The following is a 17,828-nucleotide window of genomic DNA, read 5'->3' on the forward strand; positions in this document are numbered from 1 at the left end:
GGTGGTTAGAGGATGCCCAAGGACTCCAGTATTCCTATTAACAAGCAGATCCTGGAGAAGAGACAGCAAACATGGGGACTGAGCTACTATATTCAAACAGGAACCGAATTAAGTAAATAGGGACCACATATGGATTTCCTCTCTGGAAGAAGGTGCTCCTGAAAGGAAAGCAGTTTTCCTTTTGTGAGGATGGGAAGTGAAGCATGAAATATTTGCATGAAGGTGATGACTTGGGATGATAGAAGAGGACAAAGAAAAGAGCAGACAGATGGATATTCCCTTGGGTACAGACATACTGACTGTTCTTACACAGCCTATTGCCATAAGTGTCTACAGACCATGCTCTGGTGTTTGGAAAGACTAGATTTACAAAGACCTCAGATATTCATCCATGCCTTACTGAGTTCGGTAAAAGAGATGGAGAAGCAAAGGTCTTTTTTTAAAAAATGGCTGTTTAATTTTCTTTGTGTATATTCCGTGAAAGATAACTGGACATCATTTATGGATGACAAAGCTATTATTATCAGGGTTAGAACCTTCGAGTAAGCTATCATGCTTACCTCTGCCTCCATCAGGATACAATTTAAAGAGTGAGGTGTTATTCAAAGTATGAATTGTCATTTCAGGAGAGACTTTGGAAAAAATCATAATATAGATTGATCCACCAGATACCAGGCAGAGTTTTCCTTATCATGAAGGGTGCAGTATATTTAATGGTGTTTGTGCCTAGAATTCTATGAAAAGGCAGATAATAAGGCAAACTCAGAGAAAATAATTACAGCTTAAAAGGGCCCAGAAAAGCAAGCCTAACTTTTTTTTTTACAGATTCTTGAATCATAAATTTTTTATTTGTGAAAGAAACTCTAAAAATTATAATGTAAATTATTATGGATTGGGTTGCTAGATTGACGGTTATTTTGTAGTAATAAAATCTGAGACCCTAAGATTCCCAAAGCCAGCTTTGTTAATCATCCCACTACTTTATGGGTTCCCCAAGAAAATCATGTACAATAGTAACAGTAAAAGGGATGCAGAGTACTACATTATTAAGAGTTTGGGAATGTTGCAAAGCTCTGATAGAAAGGTTAGATTGAATCACAGGGTTTACTGAGGTCTCAATTATTAATCTCACCTGGTCCCTCTGTCTCTCTACTCCCCATCTGAATCTTTTTTTTTTTTTAAGAGAGAAGAAGGGAGAGACAGAGAGAATGGAGGGAGGGGCACATTACATTATAATCTTTAGAAGGAGAGGGAAAGGGAGAATTCTAACCAGGCTCCATGCCAAGTGCAGAGCTCAACACAGGGCTTGATCTCACAGTCCTGAGATCATGACCTAAGCTGAAATCGAGAGTCTGACTCTTAAACAACTGAGCCACCCAGGTACCTCTACTCCTCATCTAAGTCTTGACCTAGTATTCCAAAACAAGCCAGTTGGAAAAGAGTGATAAGGCCCCAACAAGATCCATGTCCGCTTGCCCAGCTAGGAACACTGAATCAGAAAAGAGAGGCTAGCAGACTCTCCCCTAGTGGCCAGGCCTGCCTACATCTGTTTACCACACAGAGACAGGAAGACAGAAGTGCAAGAAAGAAACTAAAATTTTTCAGGGTACAACGACCTTGACAGCTAGAGGGGCAAAAGCTTCCTATTGTAGGAAAGTGATTCTAGAGTGCAAGTGTTTCTGCCTCTACAGTACTAACAATGTCCACCACATATTAAGTATATACTATGTGTTAGGTGCTATTCAGAGGCCTTTATGTATATCATCTCATTTAATTTTCACTGAACCTCTTGTGCTCTTAGCATTATAATACTCATGTGACAGACAAGAAAACTGAGTCTTAAAAAGGTCAGGTTTCACCTGCTTTAGCTATCCTACTCAGTGTTTAAATACTCACTGTGATGTGTAGCCAACCACTGTTGACGTAATAACAGAAAATTCACTTTGACCACCGCCCAACCCTTAGGCAGCATGGGTCAACCCTTGGTAATTCTGAACACAATGAAGTTACCCCTGCTATTGAAAATGTTTCCCTATAGCCTACTACAATGAACTATTTGTACCCTCTATAGCCTTGGCTTTCAACGGTGGTGATTTTGCCCTCATAGGCATTTGATATCTGGAGACTTTTTCCGAGATCAGATGAGATCGGGCGCGTTCAGGGTGGTATGGCCGTAGACTGGAGACTTTTTGGTTGCCACATTTGGGAGTGTAGAGTGTCAGGGAGTGTAGAGTGCACAGGATAGCCCCCCACAGCAAAGAATTATCTGACCTAAAGTGCTGAGGTTGAGAAACCCTGCTCTGTTGCCAAACACAGTAAACTGAACTACTTTCTACGCTGGCCTTTATTTTTCTTTTTAACGTTAGTCCTTAGATTTCTGGAGAGAGCAAAATGTCATTCTAGCCCCTCCACCTTACATACATCCCATCCTTACCACACTGACTCTCTAGTCTTCTGTTACCTACTTGTTTTAATATTCCCCATATTTAAGAATGGAGACTTAGATAACTCAGTAAACTGCTCAAGATCAAACACTAGTGAACGACAAAGCCAGCACTAGATCTAAGATTACCTAGTTTCTATCTCAACTATCTTCCAGTTACACCATGTCTAATCTCAATCCATTCATTGGGAATAAGGGTAAATAGTACAATATCTCTGTTCTTACAAAGTTTGTCCTCCAATGAACATTAACCCAATATATTCCCTACCCAGGTATGAACAATCCCCTCTTGTCATTTGATTTGGTTGTGTCTACTTTTAAAGCCAATAAAAAGATTCTAATAATCCAGGCCTTCAAGGAAAACATGACTAATTTCATATCAAATATGAGCCTGTGCATATAGATCAACAGAACAGAGGCCAGAAATGTACCCACATACATGTAATCAATTAATTTAGACAAAAGTACCAAGGCAATAAAATGGATAATTTTTTCAATACATGGTGCTAAAATAATTGGATAGTCATATGCAAAAGAAAAAATGAATCTTAAACTTTTACACCATAAACAGTTAACTCAAAAAGATTATAAATCTAAATGTGAGATCTAAAATTATGAAACTTCTGGGGAAAAAAACTTAAGAGAAAATCTTAGTGACCTTGGGCTTGGCAAAGATTTCTTAAATATGACACAAAAGCATGAACTATAAAAAAAAAATCACTTCAGATTCCATAAAACTAAAAAGTTTGCACTTGAAAGACACTGTTACAAGAATAAAACAAGCTGTAGACTGGGAGAAAATATTTACATGACATATGTAACACAGGACTTACATCTGAAATATGTAGAGAACTCATAACTTAAAAATAAGACCAGCAAACCAAAAAGAAAAAAAATAGAGAAAAGATTTGAAAACACATTTCACCCAAAACAAATTGCAGATGGCAAAAAACACACAAAATATATGCAGCATCTTTGGTCATTAAGGAAAGGCAGATTAAATTCACAAGGAAATACCACTGCAATCTGTTAGAATGGTTAAAAATTAAAAAGACCACAAATTGTTAAGAATGAGGAGAAACTAGAATTTCATACCGCTGGTGGGAATGCGAAATGGTAAAAAATCACTTTGTTAAGCAGTCTAGAAGTTTCTCAAAAATTAATTTTATAATTACATACCCATTTATACCCAATTATATTGAATTAATTATATCTCCACTATTTAACCTAGCAATTCCCTTCCTAAGTACACAAAAGAAAAAAAGAAACCTATATCTCACTCATAAAGACAAATGTTTAGAGCAGTTTCATTTATATTAGTCCAAAACTGAAAATACAAATAAATAGTGTGTGGTATGCACTACACAAATAACAAAAAGGAATAAATTACTGATACATACAAGACAGATGAACATTAAAATAATTGTGTCGAATAACAGAAGCCAAACACACCACCAACCCCACACCCAAAATACTGTATGATTCCACTTACATAAAATTATTAAAAATGCATGTCTATAGGACAGAAAGGAAATCCAATCCTGGAGGGCAGGAGTATGAGGGACAGGGATTTATAAAGAGGCAAAAGGAAACTTCTGAGGTGATAGATATATTCATTATCTTGATTGCAATGATAATTTCACAAATGTATACTTATGTCAAACTCATCAGATTGTATACTTTAAATATACATGGTTTATTATATATCAAATATACCTCAAAACTATAGAAAAATTAAATGAAATAAAGGAAAATAAAGTGTGTCTGTGGCAAGGAGAACAGGCTGTGTCCTTTAGCTTCCTTTTCACATATGGAGTGGCTGCTGTTCAATGGGGAGCATCTGTTTCTATCCCTGTAGTGTTAACCACAGTGGTCATTCCCATGACTGCCTACTTCTCTAGGGCCAGCCTACTGCAGTCTCCTGACCTTGGCCATCTCTAGGAAGGTTCTGCTGGTGCATTCAGTGGTCATCCAGCACACAAAGAACTGAAAAGGCAAAGATTGCTTAGAAATTGCACATCAGTGACATCAGTGGCCTCATCTTGAGTTATCTTCATCGTTAAATATGGATTGAGTTACACCAATCATTTTAGAGTCAAAGGCGTACCTTAAAGGTCATGCAAGTCCCAATCTGCTAAAACACCATGTCTGAGCACATATGTCACTGCCATAGAGTCTTGCAATACATCATCCTTGAGTTTCATTTCACATCTTTATTTGTACCCTGATTACATGTCTTTGAAAGCTTATTTGTTTTGACTTTCCATTGTCTCTTTCCTGACAAGAAACAATAAACTCCTGAGCCACGTGAAGACCACAATTTGTCAAGACGTTTATTTCCCAGCAACCTTCTTCTTGGAAATAGGTTAACTATGTGTTTGAGACCTGGGAATCTACATTGATGATATTTGGGAAGATGATTATAATGCTTTTAGACAAATTTCTGTCATCTTACCATCAGCTTTCATTATGTCTATATATATTAAACAGACAGTGGTCGTAACATACTATACATGACAGGCTGCCTGCTACAGTAGAAATTATCACAAATTTTGGACTCAAATCTGAACTCACAGACTGCATAATTTCCTTGGGCAAGTTTCTTAATGTTACCTCAGTTTTCTCTTCTGTAAGGTGGGATAATTATTGTAACGGTTTAATAATATCTTTTCTTTTCTTAAGATATTTTCTTTAAAGAACTTTGTACAAGAAGAAACCACAGTATAGTCATTAATTATGACCTTACCTTGCATTACTTAATGTGCATTACTCTGTAATGCCTCAGATTCCTCATCTGTAAAATGGTCATAATAAGAGCACTTACCTCATAAGGTTGGCATGTGGGGATTTAATTAATTGGTAAATATAAAACATTTACAACAGTACCTGGAGCAAAATGAGGACTCAATAAATGTTAGCTGTCATCAGCATTATTATTGTAGTCATTTGTTACGACGTGTGCCTCATAGTAGGTGCAGATAAATGGTAGGAATCGTTCATTTAAGACAGTCTCTTCTGGTTTTCAAAACAAATTCTGTTCCCTATAGTATCCCTGAAGTAATTCCAAGAAAACCCAAATGATGGGACGCCTGGGTGGCTCAGTCGGTTAAGCGGCTGCCTTCGGCTCAGGTCATGATCCCAGGATCCTGGGATGGAGCCCTACAGCGGGCTCCCTGCTCTGCGGGGAGCCTGCTTCTCCCTCTGCCTCTGTCAGCCGCTCTGCCTATCTGTACTCTCTCTATGTCTCTGTCAAATAAATAAATAAAATCTTAAAAAAAAAAAAAAACACTTAAAAAAAAACCCAAATGTTCTTCAGATCACAGTAGGAATGACACGTTTTTTTTTCTTCTGTGTGTGTGTGTGTTGCTCAGCAAAGCAAATAGAATAATAACTAATGTGAGATTTTAATTATCATGTATGTCAGTGATGCTGCTTTGTAAATCAAAGTTAATTAATTCTGAGTACTTGCTACTTCTTCGATCTTCCTTCCATCTCAGGAGCAAGCATGCTATTTTCTATGTAAACAAGTGTGCTTCTAGAAGAGATGTTCAGAACAAGCAGGGTGCCATCTACACTAAGCAATTTAGAGGGCTGGGAATTTAGACTTAACATACCAAGTTCCACTCAAAGTACATATCCTATCCAGGATGTTTCCTCACTGTAATGTTAGAGCACAGTTTCCTCCAGCAGTTGTCTTTGGGCTAATTCTTCAAAAATTGTTCCAAATTTTTTGAATCAATGATTTTGTCTTAATCTTCTGAAGCACTCCTTTGTATAATGGATTCAGTAATATACTTGGCTGTTATTTGAAACAGTACTTTCTTTTATTTGTCTAAGTGCGTTGTTTCCAAACTTATGTTTACTCCCATTAAATCTTGCATGGAAATGTAATTCACAAAGCAGAAAATAAGAAGAGCTGAGGGGTGTAGGTTGAGAAATGAAGCCCATGGCCACCCAACCAAACCCCACACATTCTCCTGTCCCCTACAGCTTCCCCTGAAGTACTTCCAAGAAACCCTAAATGTTCTTCAGATCACATCTTAAGAGTTTCTATGCTGAAGCAACTTTCTTCACTCAGTTTTCTAAAGAAGCTGCTTCATCATTGCATTTGTGTATTTCATGAAAAGCCCACAATCCCTGTGATCCCTGGTTGTACTTTTATCCATTTCAATCAGGTTGTCTTTAAACTGCCTTCTTTCCAAAGTGAAAAATCCTAAATTTTTCAATAAATCAAAAATCCTTCTTCCTTCATACTATCATTCTTCTAATCATTATAATTTTTTAAAGGGAAACATGGTGAAGTTTTCAAGATTCTTTAACCTGGAAAGATACACTCAAAGTTTGGAATGATTAAAGCCCATGAAATTACGGGGCTGGGAGAGGAGGGAGATGCGTTTGTTCAGCAAATCCTTCACTCATGGATACAAGGGGATTCTTCCATGTGGTTTGACAATAAATATCCACTCAGAATGAGAATTTATTACTGGAGGAAATATAGATCAAAAATAGAAATTGTTTTGCCAAAAACTAAGCAAATAAAGATGATAAAGCTATCAGTGTTTACTACTCATCAGTCTTGGGATGGCAACTCTATGACATGTGCCCCCATTCCCACATCCAGTGGCCATGGCAGAGATTACTAAATGATCAGGGCTTAGGTACAGTCTCAGAGTCCTTCATAACACAGCATAACAGGCAGCCACTACCAATTAATTAATCAGCACTGGCATGGGATTTGAAATCTTTCTGCCAATACTAATCAAGTTCAACCTGCAGATTTCACATATGGCTGACAATGTGCCCACCATCACACAGCTAGTAAGTGGTGGAGAGCCATGTTCTTTCACCAAAACAACTCTGGGTCCATTACCCTGAAGATGATAGAACATTTGTTGGACCCTGTTTGAGAATGCCTGTGTTTGTAATCCCCACCTCCATACATAGGGAGCTAAGAGCATCTCCTAGCCTTCTTTAGTCTTCAAGTTTTTCCACAGTGTTTAGTGCCCTGTAGCTTTTCAAAATTGATATCACTAATGCTACATATGGGTTCTGTCTTGTAAAGGTTAAGAGCATAGGCTTCACCTGACCAGGTGGAACTGAGTTGATATTTTCTGCTCTGCTACTTACTTGATGTATGATTTCCAGAACACAGTTTAACCTCCTTGAACTCAGTTTCCTCGTGCTTAGAATAGATACCCTCTCACAGGGATGTTATGAGATTAAATCCAATACTTTATGTAAAAGTGCCCAGCACAGTGCCCAGAGCTCAGTAGGTAAAAGATTTACCCATAAGAGTTTTCCTTTTTCCCCTTCCCTTCTTTCCTTTTCTCTTCTCCTCAAATTCAGTTCCACAAGTTATTAACTACTTGACCTTGGGCAAAGAACTTAACCTTTCTGAGTCTTCATAAAATGAGGGTCACATCATTACTTACTACACTGAGTTGCTATGATGCGTAAACAAGATTAGAGCAACAGTAACAAACTCAATTTACAACATGGGTATGGACTCCATACAGAGAATCTTCTAGAAGACCGAACAATTTCCTCGCACATAAATGTCTAGCTCCAGAGCTTTTTCCATGAATGTTTATGTTACAGCCAATGGAAGTAGAATGCAAAGGAGGTGGCTACTGTCAGAAGTCCCAGTTCTCTCTTAAGAGGGAGTCCTTACATGGTGGGTAGGGATAGTCATTGGATTTCAAGTTTGCAGACCTGGATTCTCATTGGATCTGTCATGAAGTTGCTCTGTGACCTTTGGGAGATCATTTAGCCTTTCTGGACTTCAGGGTAACCCACCAGTCCCACCTTATAGTATTAGTGACCCAGATGAGAAATGACGCAGGGAGATCTAAATGCTCTACAAATAGAAGGAATTTTTTTCTTTTTTCTTTTTTTTCTTTTTTCATGGAAAAAAAAGTGGGGTGGGGGAGAGATCTGCCCCCTGGAGTTTGAATTGACTGTAGGTTATCTTTATTCTCTTGTATACACAAATACCTTTTTCTGTGAAGATCCTTTTTTTTTTAAACTAAAAAAATGGAAATGTGGCTGCCCTACTTAGAGTCAAGAATGTCTATGAGCAACAGTCTCTAACTCCTACACATATAGCCAATTAGAGGGTGTACACTGATCCAGAGCCTCAAAGAATCTTCTGATCTTTATAGTAAAGACTTCATGTTCAGAGAGTCCCTATGTTGGTACATCTAATGACCTAGTTCATCCAGGACAAAAATGTGAAACATATCTTTCCTTTTACCTGTTCCCCACTGCAGACAGACACATATGCATGTGTGCACAAAAATACACACAGACACATTCTTTTCTCCAAAAACCCTTTGGGTCAGACGTTTCGGAATTCCTCCTGCCAAGCCTTTGTGAGACTCTAGAATGACAACCACGGGGATAGCACCAGAGGCAGTGTCAGTTCTGATGCACAATTTGACCAGCAGCAAAGTCTCCAGAATGGAATGAAAGTACTAGGTAATTGAGAACGAGTCCTTTGGGCTATTAGTTATCTAGCAGATGGTAAAATAAATCCTCATCCATTGCTAGTTACAAAAAAGAAGAGATATTTTCCCCTACAAAGAAAGTGAAAGGACTAGACCATTATCAGTTACCATGGCAACTCAGATCCACTACATGCTCAGTTCATCCTGTCACTACAGACGACTGGAGGAAAAAAAGAAAACAACACTAAGCTTCTCTCTGTTTTTTGTAAAATATTTTGAAGTGACTTTTCATGGCATGAGCCTGAAACAACTTTTTCTGAGTGGAAAGGAAGGGAGAACATGAGAGGGACACAAAGGGGGAGCGAAGAGCCTGGGGATGCTGGGGATGTGTTTGAGAGGAACTAACTGCGGCTGATGTGGTCAGTGCCAATGAAACTGAGAAGGAAGGAAAAGAAAGCAGTAAATATTTATTGAGAGCTCACCACATGCCTGGCACTGTGCTTAAGAATGAATAGTCTGCAATCTCTCAGAGCTCTCTGTCTGGTAGAGAAAGAACTAAACAAGCAATTATGGCATAAGGGACAATTTGTTCCAGGTCAGAAGTACAGGGGGCAGTGGGAGTAGGTGGCATGTGGGCTGACACAGGTGTTTAGAGTGGGAAGTGGGGGGGGGGGGTTCCCACAGAAAATGTCTGAGGGAGTAGTAGGGGAAACCAGGTGAACAGGTCCTGGGCCATCACTTATTAAAAGAGAAAAATGTGCAGAGGCCTTGAGGAGAGAGAAGGCTGGATCCTGAGAGACTGTGGGGAGCTCATTATGGCTGGAGTGGAGCTTCAGAGGGCCTAAGAGGAAGGACGAACTTGGCGGGAGAAGTTAGCAGAAGCTAAACTACAATTTATAATAAGTCATATTTAAAGGTTTAGAATTTACCTGGAAGGCAAGGAGACAATTTGGTGTCTTAAGCAGATTTGTAGCATAATGAGAATCACGCCAGTAGCAGAGTGGAGAGTGGTAATGGTAGAGGGAATGAGGGACACACTTGACAAGAGTGTGGGTGATGGAATAGACAAGACTAGTGGTGGTGGAGAGATGTGGATTCTAGAATTAGAACCAACAGAACATATTGGGGATGACAGGGGGAAGTGAAAAATGAAGCCCAAGTTGCTGGGCAATGGAGTGAATGGCTGGGCCATTGGCTAAGTGGGGTCAGTGATGGAGGAGTAAATTATGGGCCATTTTGGCAGGTTACAAAGAAGCCAAGTTTGTTAGGCTTTTAGAATGCCACTTGTCACACTTCCGTGTGAGATTGTGTATGGGTAAGCTGTTTAAAACAGGCCTTGTGACCACTATTAGAAGAGTACATGTGTACATAAGACACAACAAGAAGGATTCTAGAATGAGATCTTGTGTAGACTCCATCTTCAGATGCATAAAAGCAACCACAGTAGAACAATTTCAGGGTGTCTTCTTACTCTGTCTTCACTTACAACCTACATTTCTTCTGCATCTCTCATTACTGCCGGTTGAAGAAATTTATAGTGAGAATGCCAAAGGTGGGCCATGCTGGAGTCTAGTGAGAACAGGAAGTGGCCTATATGAGTTGTATCTGGTGGTGGTTGGCCAGCTGGCTGGCTAGAGAATTCCATCGGTGACCCTCACATGTGCTCACTTAGGCTCTCTTATCTCTTTCAGCAAGTCCAGTGCTGAACTCATTTTCTTCTTCTAGTGGTCTATAGGCTTACTCCAAAGGCTGGACTCATCCACACACATACCATGTGGACTTCTGCCATTTTAACTGCCAGTAATGTGCATGCAGTCAGAGGATTTGAGACCTAGCACCACAACTAGCTGCGGTGTTAATCTTGAGCAAGTTTCTTAATTCTCAGAGTTTCCTTTTCTGAGTTAGAGGAATGATAGTGACAATGGTGAACCTACCCCTCCCTGCCAGGTGGTGGTGAGGAATATCAGTAAGATAAGACTTGGAAAGTAGGTGTGGAAACTGAAACAGGAGGTGGGGCTTACTTTCATCACATGGAGAGGGCATCTGAATTACAGAAAGAGAAGGAGCAAATCTCCTGACTCCTTTCTGCTGGCATGCATGTCTAGACCTCTCTGGCAGGCCTTCCCTTGGGGTAACCTGGCATCTCCCTATAAGAGGGTACTGAGGTCTAAGAAGATAGAATTCTGTGTATCATGGACCTACCACTCCCAGGCATTTTTTTTCCCCGCACATGGATAAGACTGTGAATAAATAAACTCTCCTCTGTACCTGTGTCATTTGTCAAACCTCTAAGATAGCCTTGAACACAGACCCCAAATAGGACTATTCAATTTATGCTTCCTCTAGTAAGTAGTAAGAAGGCATTCCTAGAGTAGTAAAGCATGGATTTGGATTCAGACTATGTTGACTCAGCTCTGATATTTACTGCCGTAAATGGTCTTGGATAAGTCATTTAACTTCTGTGAGTGTCTATTTCTTCATCTGTAAAAACACTTATAATCTTTCTTAAGCATTCTTAAAACAATTAGAGATACTTTAGGTGAGAGTCCAAGCGTAAGGCCTAACACAGAACAGGCACTCAAATAGTAGCTACATTATTTCATTTTTTTAATTATTTTTTTATTATGGGGGGGGGAGGAGCAGAGGGAGAGAGAGAATCTAAAGCAGGCTCCGCACCCAGTGCAGAGCCTGACATAGGGCTCCGTCTCACAACCCTGAGATCATGACCTGAGCCGAAATCAAGAGTTGGACACTTAACCAACCGAGCCAACCAGGTACACCTACATTATTTCATTTTTAATAAATCATACTAACAAAATGATATGCTTCCCCAAACTCTTAGCCCACCCTCTCTCAAACTTTCCATCAGTTATGATGCCTATATAATGATTTCTCCCATCCTAAAGGAAGCATCTGAATTCGGTGGTTGTGAAACCAGTTGACATCAGAGAAGATGGAGAAATATCCCGTCTCTGACTCTAACTCTATGACTGCTCAGAAATCTCAGCCAAGATCACTCTAGCTGGCATCTAGAAGTCACTTCTGCATCTCAAGAGCCAGGTCCTCTGAGAGAGGGTGCGTGTCTGCAGGTACAGGGGGTAGGAGGCAGGAGAGCTAGGGAAAGAGATCTAGGTGGGCATATGCTCCCTGGGGCTCCTTTGTAGCCCTATGGCTATGTAAAGGGTGGATGAAAGGTATTTGGTTTTAATTGGGAAATGCTATCAATTGTCTGAGGCTCATTTAAAAATCCATTAGTATCAGGAAGCGAACAGATTAAGCAGTGAGGAAGAGAAAAGCGAAAAGGCTGTCAGCGCCCTGCTTTGTAGGGAACGAACGGCCTAAGCTTCGCCAGAGTGTGCTGCGCGGAATGCTAAGAAGCTACCAGAGTCAATTTGGAGATGCTGGGGAGAGAAAGGAGGTGTCTGCGCCAATTCACACAAAGTTCTGGGCAGGCTTGTTCTCGCGGCTTCCAAAGCTGGTACTGCAATGATGTGCACTGCACATTTCAGGTTTCTGGCAGCCTAGCAACCATGCCACCCAGCTCTAAGCCTTATCAACACCTGCAGATAGTTCCTCCCCTTTGTCACCTCCCCATCTGCCAAACTCTAAACTAGTTCCAGCAACTTTTTCATCCTGGGAGACACCAGTCAGCCTCGGAGTCCATAGTGGACCTGAGGAGGACAGGTCAAAAGATGACAGAGATGCACCACAGGAGGGATGAGAATAAATGGGACATGGAAAAGAAGGGAAGACAAAGATAAAAGCAAGCTAGGAGAACAAGAAAGAAAAGGGAGATATATATATATATATGGCTGGGTGTTCATTTCTTAGGACAGCCATAACAAAGTACCGCAAACTGAGAGGCTTAAGACAACAGAAATTTCTTCTCCTATCCAATCCTAGTGGTGAAGCCTAGAGGTCTAAAACTCAAAGTGTCTGCAGGGCCATGCTCCCTCTGAAACCTCTACAGACAGGATCCTTCCTTGCCTCCTGGCTTCTGACAGCTTAACTCCAACCTCCGCCTCTAACTTCACATGGCCATCTTTCCTCTGAGTCTGTACCTATGTCTCTTCTCCTCTTCCAAGGGGGGTAGGTCCACCCCAATTCAGTATGACCTCATCATAACTTGATGACATCAGCAAAGACCCTATTTCCAAATAAGATCACATCCACAGGTCCTGGGGGCTAGGACTTTAACATATTTTTCAGGGGGACACATTTCAACCCATTACAGGCTGTTCAGAGAGCTGCTGTCTGGTTGATTTAGCCCAGCGCTGTAGAGGGCATGGGGGTGTGGGGGGAAGCTGGGAAAGGACTAGTCAGGACCTCAGGGTCGCAAATCCACATGCCTGCAGGGGCCAGGTAGGTAGCATAATAGGCTGCAAAATGGGAAAATGGCTGTTGTTCCTTAGCCGGCATTCCTTGGGACAGCAGCAAGCAGGAGTGCTTGCCCCATAAAGGCGAAGGTTGCTCAGCTCCCGCCATACTTGCCTTGTGGGGTTGAGGCTCAAGGAGGCCAAACCTGACAAGGAGCTGAGAACCCTGATTTATATGTGAAATATCACTTTTTTTAGACTTTGGCAACTTTTTTTTTTTTTTTTTTTAATAACGTGATGCAGGCCAAACTAAGCCCATCTGCAATCTCGGAAGTCATGAGCAGCCACTTTGCCACCACTCGTAAAGAGCCTCAGATTCAAGTCCCAGGCTTCCACTGCTGTGTGACCTTGCGTGGCTTACCCTCCATCTCTGGGCCACAATTTCGTAGTAGGATGAGATTGTCTTGATCATCCCACTGAGGATGGCGGTGGGATACTAGGCCCATGCTAGGGGTACTTACACATTAGTTTGAGAAACAAAACTTACGCATCTGAAAACTTGAGTGACCTCATGCAGTTGTTCTGAGGATTATATAAGTGGATCAACTTAAAACCACTAGAAAGTGCCTGCCCCAGCCTAATGCTGAATAATAATTCTCCTTGTACTTACCTCCTTTCAGGGCTACTTTCTCAGTGAGACTTAGCAGCTGTTTCAGTACAGTGGCTAAAAGCATGGATTCCAAATGCAGAGATGTAAGGGAAATATAACCGAGTGGGTAAGAAAGGCAACCACAGATTGCAGACAGAAAAGCTTTGAATCTTGGCTTTAATGCTGCCAATGACAGCAGCTTGTTGTGGATATTCTATCTACAAGATACTGTACTAAGAGCTGTTGTGGATTATTTGCAATTAGTCCTCATGCCAAGTCTGTGAGGTAGATCTTATAGTGACTCCTTTTTCATTGACGAGGAAACAGAAGCTGAAATTCCAGAGTTTTAGGTGGAATGCGATCTCTTTAAATTGTGGCGGCTAAATCAAATATTTTTCAAAACATTGTGTACTCTAAATAAGCCCATCTGCAAATTGGACCCAGCCCATGGGCAGCCACTTTGTAATCATTGATCAAGAGTCAGTGCTAGCTTTGAGCCAGTTCCAGTACCAGCTTTACCATTTTCTGTGTGACCTTGGGTGAGTTACATACCTTCTCTGGGCCATAATTGAGATGTTCACTAACTTGCCAATGTCACAAAACTTGCAAGTGGCAAAACCCAGGATTTAAACTCAGGCAGTGCAGTCACTATATTTAATCATTACACTAAAGGTTTCAGTAAGGGTTTCTGACACTTCTAAGACCCTCCACCAACCAAGCTACCCAAGTCCAGGTAAGACACAGGATACCGACCCACTTGCACTGGCTGAAGTCTTTAACAGACTCCGACGAAAGCCAGTAAAATGAAGGTGAACGCCTGGAAGATTGCATAGACCTCTTTAAACGTGAAGGGCAAAGAAGAGGCAAGAAGGCCCCTCCTCAGTGCTGCATCATTTGGCCTAAGATTACATCACTGAGCTTTTTTCCCAGTCATGTGACAATTTTAATTCATGCTTCAAAATAAGAGAAATCTGGCTTTAATATTGATGTCATTTAGTCCTAAAAGCTCTTGATGTGAAAATGAAGCTGTCCAGTGGTTTTTCGAATTTATTTTTAGCAGAAAACCCTTTTTTAAAAAAATGAAACCTTACATAGAATGCCAGCATATAAAATAGAGTCAGCTGGTGTCCATTATGCGCTGCTAAGGCATAATAATAATGATGATGGTAATAATAGCAGCTAGTCCTTGCTGAGAACTTGTCGCATGCCAGGCACTATTTATTCTGAGACCTGACCCATGGTAACTCATATAAGCCTTACAGCAACCCTCTAAGGAAACTGAGGCACAGAAATATTACATAATTCGCTCAAGGTCACAGAGCTCAGTGTGGGAGTCCGGCAGGCTGCCTGGAGGGCCCATGACTTTTCCCGTGCTCCTGCTCTGTCATTCACTCCAGTTCACTACAGCTGCTTGCAAATGAGAGCCGGCACTACAGAGCTGTGCCTTCACAGCTTGTGACTCGGGGTCATAGCAAACCACTGTTCGATTTTACTATCCACGGGGACGTAATACATGTGAAATGTCTCACCCGACTGATAGTTACACAGGTCTGTCATTGTATCTCAGTCTTAGCGAGTCTGTCTCTGAGGTGCTCCATAGGGTCTCTCAAAGAGATATTCATATCTGCCTCAAAGCATAAATTTTAAGGCAGGATCACCCAAATGTTAGCATCCAAATTTGGTGAAAATCTGTCCAGCCTTTAGAGTGGTTAGGAACAAACAAGCCCCACAACCACTGTATTGACACAGATCAAGGAGGAGCTGCACTGATCCAAGGGAGCCAAGGGACCAGCAGTAGCCTAGGAGGCATCTTCAAGGAGACTTTGGCTCTGGGAACTCAGCAGGAAAGCCATGGTTCTAGCCAAGAAGAACATGCTTGTCTACTCTGAGGAGAAATAACAGATTTGGAAGTAGAGTCAGTTTGTGGGAATATGGGGTGGGGAAACACAGCATTGCTGGGAGTTTTGAAGCACCCTCTGAGACGTTGGTCATGGCTTGCTTGAGATGTGCGAAGGCACTGGTGACGTCTGGTTTGGCAGGGACCAAACACGGTATTTAATTTGCCTGAATCAGCTGAGGCTGATGATATAAACAATAATAAGGTAATCTTCTCTTGAGCTTGATTTTCTTTATACTTTACTGATGAAATATAACATTTAAATAAAACATGGAGTTTAAACATTAAGATTCTGGGGAGTTGAACCAGAACAAATTTCTCAGCTGTGGCATTACTGACATTTTGGTTTGGATGATTCTTTGTCGTAGGAGCGATCCTGGGCATTGTAGGATCATTAGAAACATTTCTGGCCTCTACTAACCACAGGCCATTAGCATGACTCTCCCCTCCCCCAATGTGTGACCATCAAAAATATCTCCAGACATTACCAAATGTCCCATGGAGGGCAAAATAAATCCCAGTAGGACACTGAATTAGATGATTCCAGATGATTCCAGATGATTCCACTGAATTAGAAGTACCATTTGGCTACAGTCCTATGATCGTTGTGATATTTTAGATGTTTTTATATAAAAAGTCAAACTCAGTGGACTTTTCCTACTGTTAAACTTGTCCTTTATCTAGATGCCTTGGTGGATACAATGAGGCCAGGAGCACAGTGGTTTGCCTTCACTCCAGTTGCTCCTGGCTACTTGACCTCAAGTCAGTTACTAAAATAATTTAACTTTAATAATCCTTCCCAGATTCGCTTCTCTCACCACCTCCTGTTGCTTCCAGCTGTACCGATCAGCCTTCCTCTTGCCACAACTGTGAAACTGGAAGAAACATGAAAATAAATGTCAAGGGTCTTGGCTAAGGCTAACTCACCCAGATAGGCTTTCTCCTATCAAGGGATATCATTTATTTTTTACTTTATATTTTTAAATTGTCTTCCCCCCATCAACTTTCTCCATTAATTACTACTTAATTACTTAAAGGCTTAAGTCAGACACTGTCTGTGAGCATAAGCATAAAGAGTTTGAACCCTGTACTCAAAACACAGGCTAGGATTGAATGCCAGCTCATCCATCCACTAGTTTCAGACTTGTGGGTAAGTTCCGGAAACTCTTAGCTTCAGTTTCATTTTCTACAAAACGTGGACAGTAATAGTGTCAGCCCTCCAGGGTTACAGAGAATATAATTTCCCCCATTGAATTACCTTGGCACCTTTGTCAAAATCAATTGACTATTTCTAGGTTGTCTATTCTATTCCACTTACCCAACTGTCTATATTTACGCTAATACCACCCTGTCTTACTCTATAATGAGTTTTGAAATCAGGGTAAGTCCTTCAAACTTGATCTCCTTTTTCAAGATTGTTTTGGTTATTCTAGGTCTTTTGCACTTTCATATAAATTTCAAAATTAATTTGACAGTTTCTTCTTTTTTTTTCTGCATCCACTGAAATGATCGCATGGGTTCTCTTCTTTATTCTTATTAATTATTAATATGATGAGTCAAATTAATTAATTTTGTATGTTAAATCCAACCTTGAATTCCTGGAATAAGTCCAAGTTGACCATAATGTATTGTCCTTTTATATATTACTATATTTTATTTGCTAATATTTTGTCATGGATTTTTTAACCTATGTTCATGAGGGATATTGTTATATAGTTTCCTTGTCTTGTGATGTATTTGTCTGATAATACTGAGCTTATAAAATAATTTGAGAAGTGTTCCCTTCCCTTGTACTTCCTAAAGGAGTTTGTGTAAAAAAAAAAATTTCCTTAAATGTTAGGTAGAATCCACCAGTAAAGCCACCTGTGCCTGGTTCTCTTTGTAAAACAATTTTTATTTTACTTCAAATTTTTAATTGACATAGGAGTACTCATTTCTTTTTGTTCTTGTGTACATTTTGATCATTTATGTCTGTCAAAGGATTTGTCTGTTTTCAGTTGTCAAATTGATTGCTATAAAGGTGTTCACAGTATTCTCTTATTATCACTTTATGTCTGTAGGATGTATAGCCCTTAGT

This window comes from Eumetopias jubatus, unplaced genomic scaffold (assembly GCF_037043125.1).
Source record: "Eumetopias jubatus isolate StellerSeaLion01/CBP00866 unplaced genomic scaffold, mEumJub1_p1.0 scaffold_5, whole genome shotgun sequence".
Taxonomy (NCBI): Eukaryota; Metazoa; Chordata; class Mammalia; order Carnivora; family Otariidae; genus Eumetopias; species Eumetopias jubatus.